Source organism: Ovis aries, chromosome 2, assembly GCF_016772045.2.
Source record: "Ovis aries strain OAR_USU_Benz2616 breed Rambouillet chromosome 2, ARS-UI_Ramb_v3.0, whole genome shotgun sequence".
Taxonomy (NCBI): Eukaryota; Metazoa; Chordata; class Mammalia; order Artiodactyla; family Bovidae; genus Ovis; species Ovis aries.
Genome location: NC_056055.1, coordinates 12,372,308 through 12,385,238, shown reverse-complemented (window position 1 = coordinate 12,385,238; position 12,931 = coordinate 12,372,308). Strand labels below are relative to the sequence as shown.

Here is a 12,931-nt window from a genome sequence, read left to right as displayed (position 1 = left end):
GGCGCGCTGGCAGGGGCGGCGGGGGAGGGGGCGCCGAGGGAGGGCCACGGGAGCCGCGCCGACGCCGGCCGCCTTCTTCCTCCGCCTCCTTCTTTTCTGCTGGCTCCACGTAGCACAAGTCAGCAAGTCCTGCACCTCCCGACTCCCTCCCCCTGGCTCATTCCCTTACCTGGCGCGACGCCCCCCGAGCCCCGACCCTCGGCGCTCCTCCTCCCCCATTTAGTTGGACTTCCAGCCCCGTCTGCAGGGCGGGGGCGGAAGGTAGCTCAAGCCTCCCATTCATCATCTTCCCAGCGCCCCCCACCCGGAGAGAACCCACCCGCGGCCCGAGACCCTCTGGCCTCCAACTCCAGCTCCCCACCCCGCACCCGCTCCCGCGCTCACCTCTGAGACCGGCAGCTTGCGGGACTCGGGTGGCCACCCCCACACGTTGCATTTTCATTTTGTCGCTCTTTTCTTCCCACTTGAAAAGCTCTGGAAGACATCGCCGGGCCCGCGGAAACCCTAACGTCTGGCCTCTCGCGTAGTTCGTGTCCAAACTTTCCAGCAGGCACAGCTCTCCCAGCGCAGCTTTTAACTCGAGGCTGCGAAGAACGCGGAGTCAACTTTGCTGCCCGAAAGGTGCACACGTTTCTATTTCTGAGTTTGCGACTGACTGGGTCTGCAGACTAAAGCAAGTGTGACTGTGCGCCCCTAGTTCTCCATGTCCATGATTATACATTTCTCTTCCGCTTTCCCAGTTTGCACTTGCACTTCGCCAAGAAGTGCAAACTATCAATTTTAGAAGAGTAATTAAGGGCGGGGAATACACACCTGAAGGTGTGGGCGGGAGCGGTGCGGGACTAAGGCCTGGAGATCCTTCTCCGGAAAGAGGCAGCCGGAGAGACTCGCCCAGGTTCTGAACACCTCCCAGTCCACGGAGGGGGCGGCCACAGGGAGGACGCGAGGGCTCTCCTGCCGCGCCACCTACCACCTACCACCCCTGGCTTTTAGGAGCGTTGGCAGTCTGCCTCTGGCTTCACTGCTAAAGGCGCTGCACAACAAAAGTAGCTGCTTACAAGTAAACACTGCACTCTGGCCTGAAATGGCACGTGGGGGCCACGCCAGCGGTATGGTAGGAACTTTGGCAGGACTGATCCAACTACCTGTAAGAAAGAAAGGCAGAACCGCGAGGGAGGGCTGCGTTGATGCCGGTCACTCGGTAACCTAAGGCTTTGCAGAAGAGAGAGGTCACTGGGAACCGCAGCGAGTGGGGAGGGGAAGATTTCTTGGTATACTTTCGAAGAGAACGTGACCATCTCCCGCAAGCGACTGCTGAGAACCTTGGGTGAGTTGGTCTCGTGGTTTTCACAGGATGCTCAAGGCTAAAAACCTGACTGCTCGTCAGTTACTATCTGAGGCTGTTTCCTTTTTCAAACAATGTATCAAATCCCCTTTGTTAAAAAATCAGCTTAAATGACTGCCTTCTCCCCTTTCCTGCTGCTGCTGCTAAGTCGCTTCACTCGTCCCCAATTCTGTGCGACCCCATAGATGGCAGCCCACCAGGCTCCCCCATCCCTGGGATTCTCCAGGCAAGAACACTGGAGTGGGTTGCCATTTCCTTCTCCATCTCCCCTTTCCTACCAATTTATAATTTCTTTTATAATAGATAATGTGAAAAATTAGAGATTTTAATACATGCACAGTGCTAGTATGTTCATTTACAGCATGCAGAAAGTATATAAAAACATCACACTGTGAACAATGAGAGCTGATGTTAAACTCTAATGCACCAGGACGAATAGGAAAATATCCACTATATAATCTAAGTATAATACAAAGTATATATTGGTAAGAAAAGAAAGAATATACTTGAAAAGGACTTTTGTTTTCAACTATAGCTCTATCAACTCAGAAAACTCACTTAGCTAATTTTTCTTTCTACTACACACTCAGTATTTACTGTTGGGCTTCTCAATACTAAGACTTCTATATGTAGTGAAAAGAATACTTTAAAATTTTGTTGAATTTTATTAAAAATATTTATATTAATTATAGCAGTTCAGTTAGTTGAGTCGCTCAGTCGTGTCTGACTCTTTGTGACCCCATGAATTGCAGCAGGCCAAGCCTCCCTGTCCATCACCAACTCCCAGAGTTCACCCAAACTCTTGTCCATAGAGTCTGTGATGCCATCCAGCCATCTCATCCTGTCGTCCCCTTCTCCTCCTGCGCCCAATCCCTCCCAGCATCAGAGTCTTTTCCAACAAGTCAACTCTTCACATGAGGTGGCCAAAGTATTGGAGTTTCAGCTTTAGCAGCAGTCCTTCCAATGAACATCCAGGACTGATCTCCTTTAGAATGGACTGGTTGGATCTCCTTGCAGTCCAAGGGACTCTCAAGAATCTTCTCCAACACCACAGTTCAAAAGCATCAATTCTTTGGCGCTCAGCTTTCTTCACAGTCCAACTTTCACATCCATACACGACCACTGGAAAAACCATAGCCTTGACTAGACGGACCTTTGTTGGCAAAGTAATGTCTCTGCTTTTGAATATGCTATCTAGGTTGGTCATAACTTTCCTTCCAAGGAGTAAGTGTCTTTTAATTTCATGGCTGCAATCACCATCTGCAGTGATTTTGAAGCCCCCCAAAATAAAGTCTGACACTGTTTCCATTGTTTCCCCATCTATTTCCCATGAAGTGATGGGACCAGATGCCATGATCTTCGTTATGTGAATGTTGAGCTTTAAGCCAACTTTTTCACTCTCTACTTTCACTCTCATCAAGAGGCTTTTTAGTTCCTTTTCACTTTCTGCCATAAGGGTGGTGTCATCTGCATATCTGAGGCTATTGATATTTCAGTAAATAGTATCAAATAATCATTTAATTAATTTACAAGTTAATTATTTCCATGTTTAGGCCTTCCTCATAAATCAAAGGTAAAGTGTGAATGAGTTTCTTGTTGAGCCCTCAGCTTGAATGTTTCCAATATATTTATTTATTTTTTCCAATATATATATTTAACTTCACCTCCAATATATTTATTTCAGGAATATGGCTGCTGCTTTTTTGCCTACATATTAACTGACCAAACTGCTCTCTGGTCCTTTCTAACATCAAATGAGGAATTCTGTCCACACAAGATGAGTATATAAAAGTTCCAATTTATTTGCTTGAAGAATTTTTATTTCCTGTTTATTGGCCTACTGTCCTACTGTGGCCTAGAATCAATAAGCAAAGTACAAGGTCAGCCTGGACAGACTTATCTCCCTGACATGTGTAGGCCTGCCTGAATGAGACTGCTCTGCACCCAGGTTTCGTTCAGTAACTTTAAAATCAACTCTAGGTTGTATGCCCATGTGTAAACAGAGAGAGAAAATGAAATCCAATATAGAATCCAGTTCATTACAGAGATTAATCCATCAAAATAAGTATTAGATTCCAAACAAGTCAGTTTTCTCATCTGTAAAATGGGATGATAATACTAATTCAGTCTACTTTATTGGGTTCCAAGCTGCCTTTATCAAAGTAAGATAATATATTTGAACAGACTTCAGACACAAAAGTAGGTGATGTGATTTCAACAGAGATGCAGAAGGATATCTTGATTATACTCTCTTTAATGTTTTTATCTTTCTGCGGCCCTCATGCCATTCAAACTGATTCCCTTTCTTGGATAGGCAACTTAATGCTTTCGGTCCTAACCTTTCTCTCTTATCCTCTGCCAAACAATGTTTCTCTAGATCTGTTTCTTCAAATGACTTCAGCAGAGTCACAGACCCAAAGACAGTGGTGCTGTCAAACATGAGAAAAAAATATTTTTAGCAAAATGAAGAGAATCTGAGTGGGGAATACTTCCAGTCCAGTTTACGTTAATATCTTAAAGGATAACAGTAGACTTTGTCAGGTTATTGCTGTTACCTAGTGGTCCAAGGACTATAATTTGCAAAGCATTTAGGACTGAAATACCGGCTGTCACTACTTTGGGCTCTGTTATTTGTTCAGAAGGGGCCACTATCATGCCACTTCCCTCTGCCTCCCCACATTTCTTCCATCTGGCAAAAAGCCTTTGAAATTTTTTTACTAGAGAATAATCAAAACTATCAGCAAAAAAGATCTGTTGGAAACTTTCCCTCCAGTCTATGAATGCAGAAAGTATATTCTGGTGAAACAATACCCTGAGAGAATTCAGCCTGCTTGGGAAAGGTTTCCAGGTGCCTCTCAGACAGAGGTTTCTTCCTTTTTAAAATGGTATATTTATGCCTCTCTGGTGTTTTTCCCCTTGACCAGAAAGAAATCATTCTCCTTCGGAAACCTTTCTATTTGAAAAGGCCAGTGGCAGAGGAGGGTGAGGCAGCCAAGTGCAGTAACAATAAATAAAACTCTTCAGGGCAGGAGCAACATCAGGAAACTCTAGGAATGGGGAATAGGAGGTGGGCTTGTGTGTGCAGCAGCCCTGCATTAGGACCAGACTGCAGTGAAATGAGAGCCCTAAACAGAGCGACTGTCTGCGCACCATTTTCTTATCACCTCTTTCTGCATGAATAATCTGGGTAATGTCTGAAATAGATCAAGGTCAAACAATCTTTTTCTTGTAGTCTCCTTCACCCAAATTAAAAGCTTTTGATCTAAAATGATGTGGTGGTTGGGGGTGGGGAGGGATGAAGAAGAAAATATATGTGTGTATTATATATATAATTTTAGAGCTAAAAATAGACCTAAATATTAAAAAAAAATCATACAAAGTATCACAAAACAAAAAGTTAGTTCTATAAAGCAGTAATAAAATTAGTGGATTTATAGGTGGCACCACTGGTATAATCTGCCTGCCAATGCAGGAGATGTAAGAGACACGGGTTCGATCCCTGGGTCAGGAGGATCCCCTGGTGGAGGGCATGGCAACCCTGGCATGGCATTCCAGCATTCTGGCCTGGAGAATCCCATGGACAGAGGAGCCTGGCAGGCGACAGTCCATAGGGTTGCAGAGTCAGACATGACTGACGCGACTTAGCGCACACACACGGTAGACTGATAGTGGGAAAGGAGAGAAAAGAAACAAGACGATGATTAAGATTATAATTATATTTTTTCCATGACGTCATGGTAAATAAATATGGAAACAATGAAAGACTTTATTTTCTTGGGCTCCAAAAATCACTGTGGATGGTGACAGGAGCCATGAAATTAAAAAGATGATTGATTTTTTGGAAGGAAAACTATGACAAACCCAGACAGCATACTAAAAAGCAAAGACATCACTTGCCAACGAAGGTCCATATAGTCAAAGCTATGGTTTCTCCAATAGTTATGTATGGATGTGAGAGTTGGACCATATAAAAGGCTGAGCACCAAAGAACTGATGCTTTTGAAATGTGGTCCTAGAGAAGACTCTTGAGAGTCCCTTGAACTGCAAGGAGATCCAACCAGTCGATCCTAAAGGAAATCAACCCTGAATAATCATTTGAAAGGGCTGATGCTGTAGCTGAAGCTCCAATACTTTGGTCACTTGATGCGAAGAGCCGACTCATTGGAAAAGACTGTTGCTGGGAAAGATTGAGGGCAGGAGGAGAAGGGGGTGACAGAGGATGAGATGGTCAGATGGCATCACTGACTCAATGGACATGACCTTAAGCAAATTTGGGAGATAATGGAGGACAGGGAAGTCTGGCATGCTGCAGTCTGTGGGGTCACAAAGAGGTGGACACAGCTTAACAACTGAACAACAACAGTACACATTGTAACAGAGGCAACTACCATATCCATTCTTGCCTTTTAGGACACCCACTAGATTCAATTTCCAGCCTCTTTTGCAGTTAAATTAAGCCCACATACCTGAGTAGAGTGAAAAAGTTGGCTTAAACTCAACATTCAGAAAACGAAGATCATGGCATCCGGTCCCATCACTTCATGGGAAATAGATGGAGAAACAGTGGAAACAGTGTCAGACTTTATTTTTTTGGCCTCCAAAAATCACTGCAGATGGTGACTGCAGCCATGAAATTAAAACACGCTTACTCCTTGGAAGAAAAGTTATGACCAACCTAGATAGTATATTCAAAAGCAGAGACATTACTTTGCCGACTTAGGTGCGTCTAGTCAAGGCTATGGTTTTCCAGTAGTCATGTATAGATGTGAGAGTTGGACTGTGAAGACGGCTGAGCACCGAAGAATCGATGCATTTGAACTGTGGTGTTGGAAAAGACGCTTGAGAGTCCCTTGGACTGCAAGGAGATCCAACCAGTCCATTCTGAAGGAGATCAGTCCTGGGATTTCTTTGGAAGGAATGATGCTAAAGCTGAAGTTCCAGTACTTTGGCCACCTCATGCGAAGAGTTGACTCATTGGAAAAGACTCTGATGCTGGGAGGGATTGGGGGCAGGAGGAGAAGGGGACGACAGAGGATGAAATGGCTGGATGGCATCACTGACTCAATGGATGCGAGTCTGAGTGAACTCCCGGAGTTGGTGATGGACAGGGAGGCCTAGCGTGCTGCGATTCATGGGGTCGCCAAGAGTCAGACACGACTGAGTGACTGAACTGAACTGAACTGACCTGAGTTATCTCCTGTAGAACTTGAGCAAAAGTGACTTCTGTCGATTCTAGGATTACCAAAGACCCTTCTTATGTGTGTTCCCTCAGGTTCTCTGTCCTTTCTGTTGATGAGGATGGTGATGCTCACGCCAACCTTGGAAGCCACCAATCAAAGATGGCAGGCAGCCAAACTCCTGATGCTTGTATGTCCACATGGAGCCTCTCTACAAACGTGACCATCTCTCTGGATTTTCATATGAAAAAGAAATTTTTTGTTCTTTGAGCCACTATATTTGGGAACCTTCGCTTAACTTATATACATATATGTATATTATAAATACATATATATATACATAGACATTTTGACTCTAATCTCAGGGGTTCAATGATACCCTGTAACCTAGACTGTGGCTTGATCTGAGAAAAGGAGAGATTTCTGATGACCTGCCCTCTGGAATGGGCATTTGTCAGAAGTGGGCACATTAGAGATGTTATAAACTCTACTGTACAAACTCTTTCTACAAACTCTACCTCAAAGCACTGATTACATTGAACTGAATGCCTCTGCCAATCCCCCTGACTTCTCTGACATCATTTACTCTGCCAGAAGAAGAGGCAGAGTAAATTCCACAGATTAAATGATAACTATGCACATTAACGGAAGACTAGTCAGCAGTATCAGGACCAGACTCCTGATATACAGAACAATATGGACGAATCTCTGAAACATGCTGAACAAAATTAGACAGATCCATAACAGTGCATGCTCTACGATTTCATTTCTATGAAGTTCCTGACCAGGTAAAACTCATCTGTGATGTCTGAAACAGAACAATGGTTGCCAAGGGACTGGGGATTGACAGAAAAGGCACACGAGGAAATTTCCTGGGGTAGGAGAACTATCCTCTATCTTGCTTTGTGTGGTGGTAACATGAGTGTACTAAGTGTACAAACTCATTGAGCTGAACATTTAATGTTGATACAACTGATTATTTGTAAATTATACCCAAATAATATACTTTGAAACACAAGTATAATTATCTGGATATATCCGTACAATGGTATTTCTAAGGCAAACTATTATGGAATAATACTTAGCCACCACATACATCCTCTGGGGGCTACTGTTGTGAATGAACATATATAAACACTATGACATCCTAGAGAACCTCCTATATAAAACTGAGATATACTATACACATGTCCTAAGAAAAATTAACTTTATAATAAACAAGTCAGGATAAATTATAAGTTCCTACTATATAGCACAGAGAACTATATTCAATATCTGATAATAACCTATAATTAAAAATATATACATATATATATATATATATATATAATTGAATCACTAGTATACACCAGAGGAGAAAGCAATGGCAACCCACTCCAGTACTCTTGCCTGGAAAATCCCATGGACAGAGGAGGCTGGTAGGCTGCAGTCCGTGGGGCTGCTAAGAGTTGGACATGACTGAGCAACTTCACTTTCACTTTTCACTTTCATGCATTGGAGAGGGAAATGGCAACCCACTCCAGTGTTCCTGCCTGGAGAATCCCAGAGACGGAGGAGCCTGGTGGGCTGCCGTCTATGGGGTCGCACAGAGTCGGACATGACTGAAGCGACTTAGCAGCAGCAGCAGCAGTATATACCAGTATCTTACACAACAGTGTAAATCAACTATAGTTCAATTTTAAAAGTTTTTAAATAATAAGTAGATTATTCCTATGTATGAAGCCTGTGATTTTCCATGGCTACTATTCTAATTTTATGTAACCATAAAATATATAATTAATAGCATGTATCTTCTGGCTTTAGTGAATATAATAATTATATGACCAAACAATTGACCAAATATGACCAAAATTTTGAGATTTTTATTCTACATTTTCTTCTTCCTGTATTTCCACTTTCCTTCTCTCGCTGTTGAATAGCCGTATGTTCTGTGCTCATTGCTCAGAAAACTATGTAACAAAAGAGAAAACAGAAAAACCAAAAATCTTTATAGAAAAACCTAACCTCGCAGATGAGGATTTACAGGCATAAGCAGCATGTATAGACCTGAAGGAAAAACAATACTCTTGGAGTGTGAGAGCAACAGAGAGAGGTCTGTGTATCCTGAGAACAGAGGGCTGCCATTACAAAGTACTACAGACTGGGTAGTTTAAACAACAGAAGTTCATTTCCCACTGATCTAAAGGATAGAATCCAAGATCAAGGGTTTTTCCCTCTCAGGCCTCTGTCCTAGGCCTGCAGATGGTGATTTGTCTCCAGATGTCTTTACTTGGTCTCCCTCAGTCTGCGTGTATCTGTGCCCTAATCTCCTCTTATAAAGCCAGTCCTATTGGACTAGCGTCCACCCTTATGACCTCTTTTTACCTTAATTACCTCTTTAATGACCCTGCCTCCAAATACAGTCACATTCTGAGGTGCTGAGGGTTAGGATTTCAAGGTAGGAAATCTTATTCATGATTGCTAAGAACCTTTAGCCACCCTGTATCTGCACCATGGGAAGATTACAAATCTAGAACAGGAATTAACTTGATATAAAATATGGCCACAACCTTGGGAGGACTGCTCTACAGGTAAGACATGACCTCACAGAGGTCGCTGCTAATATGCAGAATACAGAGGCACAAAGGTTGGGGGTAGGTAGGTGTGCAGTTGAAACAGTAACACAGGATACTTTAAAAACCCCTGGGAAGATGCAGTATGATCAGGAGGAAGGAAGTAATAGCAATTGAGCCTTGATGTAATTTGCTGATGAGGTTAATTTATCTCCAATTTCTGAGAAAATATCTAGAAAAAATATCTCTGAAAAGTTATCTAAAAATCTGTTTCTGAGAGCTTAAGTTTCTAAACAATGAACAGCAATAACAATAACTGGACTTCTTCCCAGAGAGAGATCTGAGCTGACTTGTAGGAATTTACACTAAGAGGTCATACATAGATCTGACCCACTAGGGATAGGTTTTGACAAGAGTGAATTACATTGAGTATCATAATCTATTCCAAGATGAACTGGAATGAACACGATCATCTGCCTTCCATAATTCTTCCAGCTGGTAAAGGAGAGGGGCGAGGTGGAATTCCTGCTCATCTCCACGAGCAGGAATGCTGAGCCAACCTTTGTCAGCAGCACCAAGGACACATGAATAAAGTGGCCACCATGGCGAGAGGGAGGCTAAGCGTCAGTACGACAGAACTGACTCCCACTTACCAAAGCTGATCTCTCTAATGCTGCTTCTGAATGTCCACACTGCCAGCAAAGGAGACCAAATCAAAGCCTGAAGTACAGACATAGCATGGACCAACTCTGAACCTCTGGTCATAGTTCAATTGCTCAGTCGTGACTGACTCTTTGCGACCCCATGGACTGCAGCATGCCAAGATTCCCTGTCCTTCACCATCTCCTGGAGCCTGACTCGTGTTCATTTAGTCAGTGATGCCATCCAACCATCTCATCTTCTGTCATCCTCTTATCTTCCTGCCTTCAATCTTTCCCAGCATCAGGGTCTTTTCTAATGAGTCAGCTCTTCGCATCAGGTTGATCAAAGTATTGGAGCTTCAGTTTCAACATCAGTCCTTCCAATGAATAGTCACTGATTTCCTTTAGAATTGACTGCTTTGATCTCCTTGCAGTCCAAAGGACTCTCAAGAGTCTTCTCCAACACCACAGTTCAAAGCATCAATTTTTCGGTACTTAGCCTTCTCACATCCGTACATGACTACTGGGAAAACCATAGCTTTAACTATATGGATCTTTGAAGCAAAATAATGTCTCTGCTTTTTAATATGCTTTCTAGGTTTGTCAAAGCTTTTCTTCCAAGGAGCAAGTGTCTTTTAATTTCATGACTGCAGTCACCATCTGCAGTGATTTTGGAGCTCAAGAAAATAAAGTCTGTTACTCTTTCCCTTGTTTCCCCATCTATTTTCCATGAAGTGATGGGACCAGATGCCATGATCTTAGTTTTTTGAATGTTGAGTTGTAAGCCAGCTTTTTCACTCTTCTCTTTCACCTTCATCAAGAGGCTCTTTAATTCCTATTCGCTTTCTGCCATAAGGGTGATGTCATCCACATATCTGAAGTTATTGATACTTCTCCCAGCAATCTTGATTCCAGCTTGTGCTTTGTCCAGCCCGGCATTTCACATGATGTACTCTGCGTATAACTTAAATAACCAGGGTGACAATATATATAGCCTTGATGTACTTCTTTCCCAATTTTGAACCAGTCCTTTGTTCCATGTCGGGTTCTGACTATTGTTTCTTGACCTACACACTGGTTTCTCATGAGACATGTATGGTGATCTGACATTCCCATCTCTGAACCTCTAGTATGAACTATTTCGTAAGGAGACCAACTGGTAATTTGGTGAAGGTTGACTAGGTTGGGCTTCTTTCATCCTTGAAGAGTTTGTGGTTCATTTTCACAGGAATAGTCATCTATTAGTTTGTGGTTCATTTTCACAGGAATGGTCATCTATTCTGGATATGCCTCTCCTGCCCTCAAGGGTATCAGCCAGCATCACTATCCAGGGCTTATGGCATGTCTGATCCACAGGATTGGAATCCCATACAACGCTGGACCAAGGCATTCAGTTTGCAGTGAAGAAGGCACAAGAATGGACCATGTAGTCTTATCACATACTACCCCACCCAGAAACTTCCAGTGGAGGGGATGGAATGTCTTGTTGAAGACACAGCTGAATCACCAACTTGGAGACAGTAGCCTGCAAGGATGGAAATTATCTTTTAGGATGCACTGTATGCATTGGCACAGAGACCTTTATGTGGTGTCTTATCACCAATTAGGAAAAAAAAATGGGTTTGTGAAGTTAGAGGATGGAAGCAGAAGGAACCCCAAGGACCCCACTTACCATCAGTCTCAATGACCCACTCTCAGACTTTGTGCTTCTCTTTACACAACTCTGGGATCTGCAAGATAGAAGTTCTGAACTCTTAGCAGTGTCAAAAGTCTTACAGCCAAAGTCTCATTGAACTACAAGCTATAACTACTGCCTGGGCAGTTTGGGATTCTTTTATGTAAAGTCCAGCAGATATGAAGTATAATCACCATTTTTAAGGGATATATCACACTGATAATTCACAGGAGAAGGCTATTTTTTGTCAGTTACATCTAATAACTACTGTTACTTTACAGGGACAGGGAGGAAAATGTGTGGAATTCACGTGACTCAGGCAGGTACCTCTTGGTGTATTCCCTTGCCCAGTTGTGAGTGTAAATGGACAAATACAGCAATTAAAGAAGTGTGTGGTTACTAAGGACACAGGGTCACACCATGAAGTAAGTTCCTAGGACTACTGGAGATGTTAGCTGAGAGTGAGAGAAATTTAAAATGCTTAATGGGGGGAAGGAAGGTAAATACCAGTGGTGGTGGCCCCGAGATGCACTGCAGCGGTGAAGGCTATGGTTAATCCCACTAAGCTCCGATTTCTAAGTTTTTCCTCAGGAAGAGAAGCCCACTGTGTGTGTGGAGGTGCTGCTGCCTTCAGCAAGTTTGGAGAAGCAGATCCACATGGAGCAAGCAGTGGCCTATGGCAGACGTGGAGATGCGCCATTCAAATCCATTCTAAGAAAAGAAAACTCATGAGCCAGCTGCAAAGGGTGTGGTTAGTGGATGGTCTATGGCTTTCAGCACTTCGAGGGTCCTCTAAGGACCTTTTAAGGTGAGACCACATTCTTATTAGGGCATCCCTTTAGCCAACGAGTGAGCAGGATGATAGCCAAGATTACACTCTTCTCACGGTCAGCCCTGGCCAGTGACTGGGCAGTGGTGTGGTACAAGGATGCAGCCATTGCTGTCTAATGAGGGACTTTTCTGATGGACCATCTTTGTTCCCCAAATCCATATTGGGCAAGTGAGGACTTCACTGGGCCTCCATCAGAGTCGGGTAGCTCCCTCTGCCCTCTCCTGCTTCTCCTCCTTTTCCTTTCAGAGATGGTACTCCGCAGTCAGCCCTTTCTTTGTTTTCCTACCTCAGCCTCAGCATCTACATAGAACCCAACCTGCACAGGTAATCTTCCACAGTTACTGTCCTATTTATCTTTAAATGATCGCCATATAATAGTCTTCTTGTCGAGATTTTCAAATTGCTTGAAACAGAATTGTTAGAGTCTTCACCGTTTATCCTAGCACTGTAGATGATGTATGTGTGTTTTACTGAGTTGCTTTGCTAAGGGCCTTTTTAAACTCTTTACAAAAAAAGAAACAGATCTAGGATGGATTTATCATTTCTATTCATTTTCTGTTGTGTATCTCATTAGCTGTTTTGTTCATAGTTAAATCCTTCCTACTGACTTCCTTTGGTTTATTTTGTAAATCTCCTTAGTTTCTGGTGCTGAATGTTTAATTAATTTTTTTTTTATTCTTTGTCTTCAATAAAAAAAATTTTCATTATA

The 12,931-nt window shown here is 43.0% G+C and overlaps 1 protein-coding gene and 1 long non-coding RNA gene across 5 annotated transcripts in view; one reads left to right on the top strand and one right to left on the bottom strand.

Annotated features, from left to right (window-relative positions):
- LPAR1 (lysophosphatidic acid receptor 1) overlaps positions 1–717 on the bottom strand; it is a 163,912-nt gene extending 163,195 nt beyond the window's left edge. For 2 of the 3 annotated variants that reach the window (XM_042242624.2, XM_012111055.5), the window contains exon 1: positions 385–717. The gene's annotated coding sequence lies outside the window, so the exon portion shown is untranslated. 3 annotated transcript variants of the gene reach the window in all.
- The window catches only part of LOC114112928 (uncharacterized), a 13,813-nt gene extending 882 nt beyond the window's left edge, over positions 1–12,931 (top strand). Inside the window, exons 2-3 of one of the 2 annotated variants that reach the window (XR_003588055.3) lie at positions 473–621; positions 6,618–12,931. This is a non-coding gene — a long non-coding RNA (uncharacterized LOC114112928). Of the gene's footprint in view, positions 1–472; positions 622–3,029 lie in introns of both variants that reach the window. The other variant, XR_009599117.1, reaches the window with a different exon arrangement.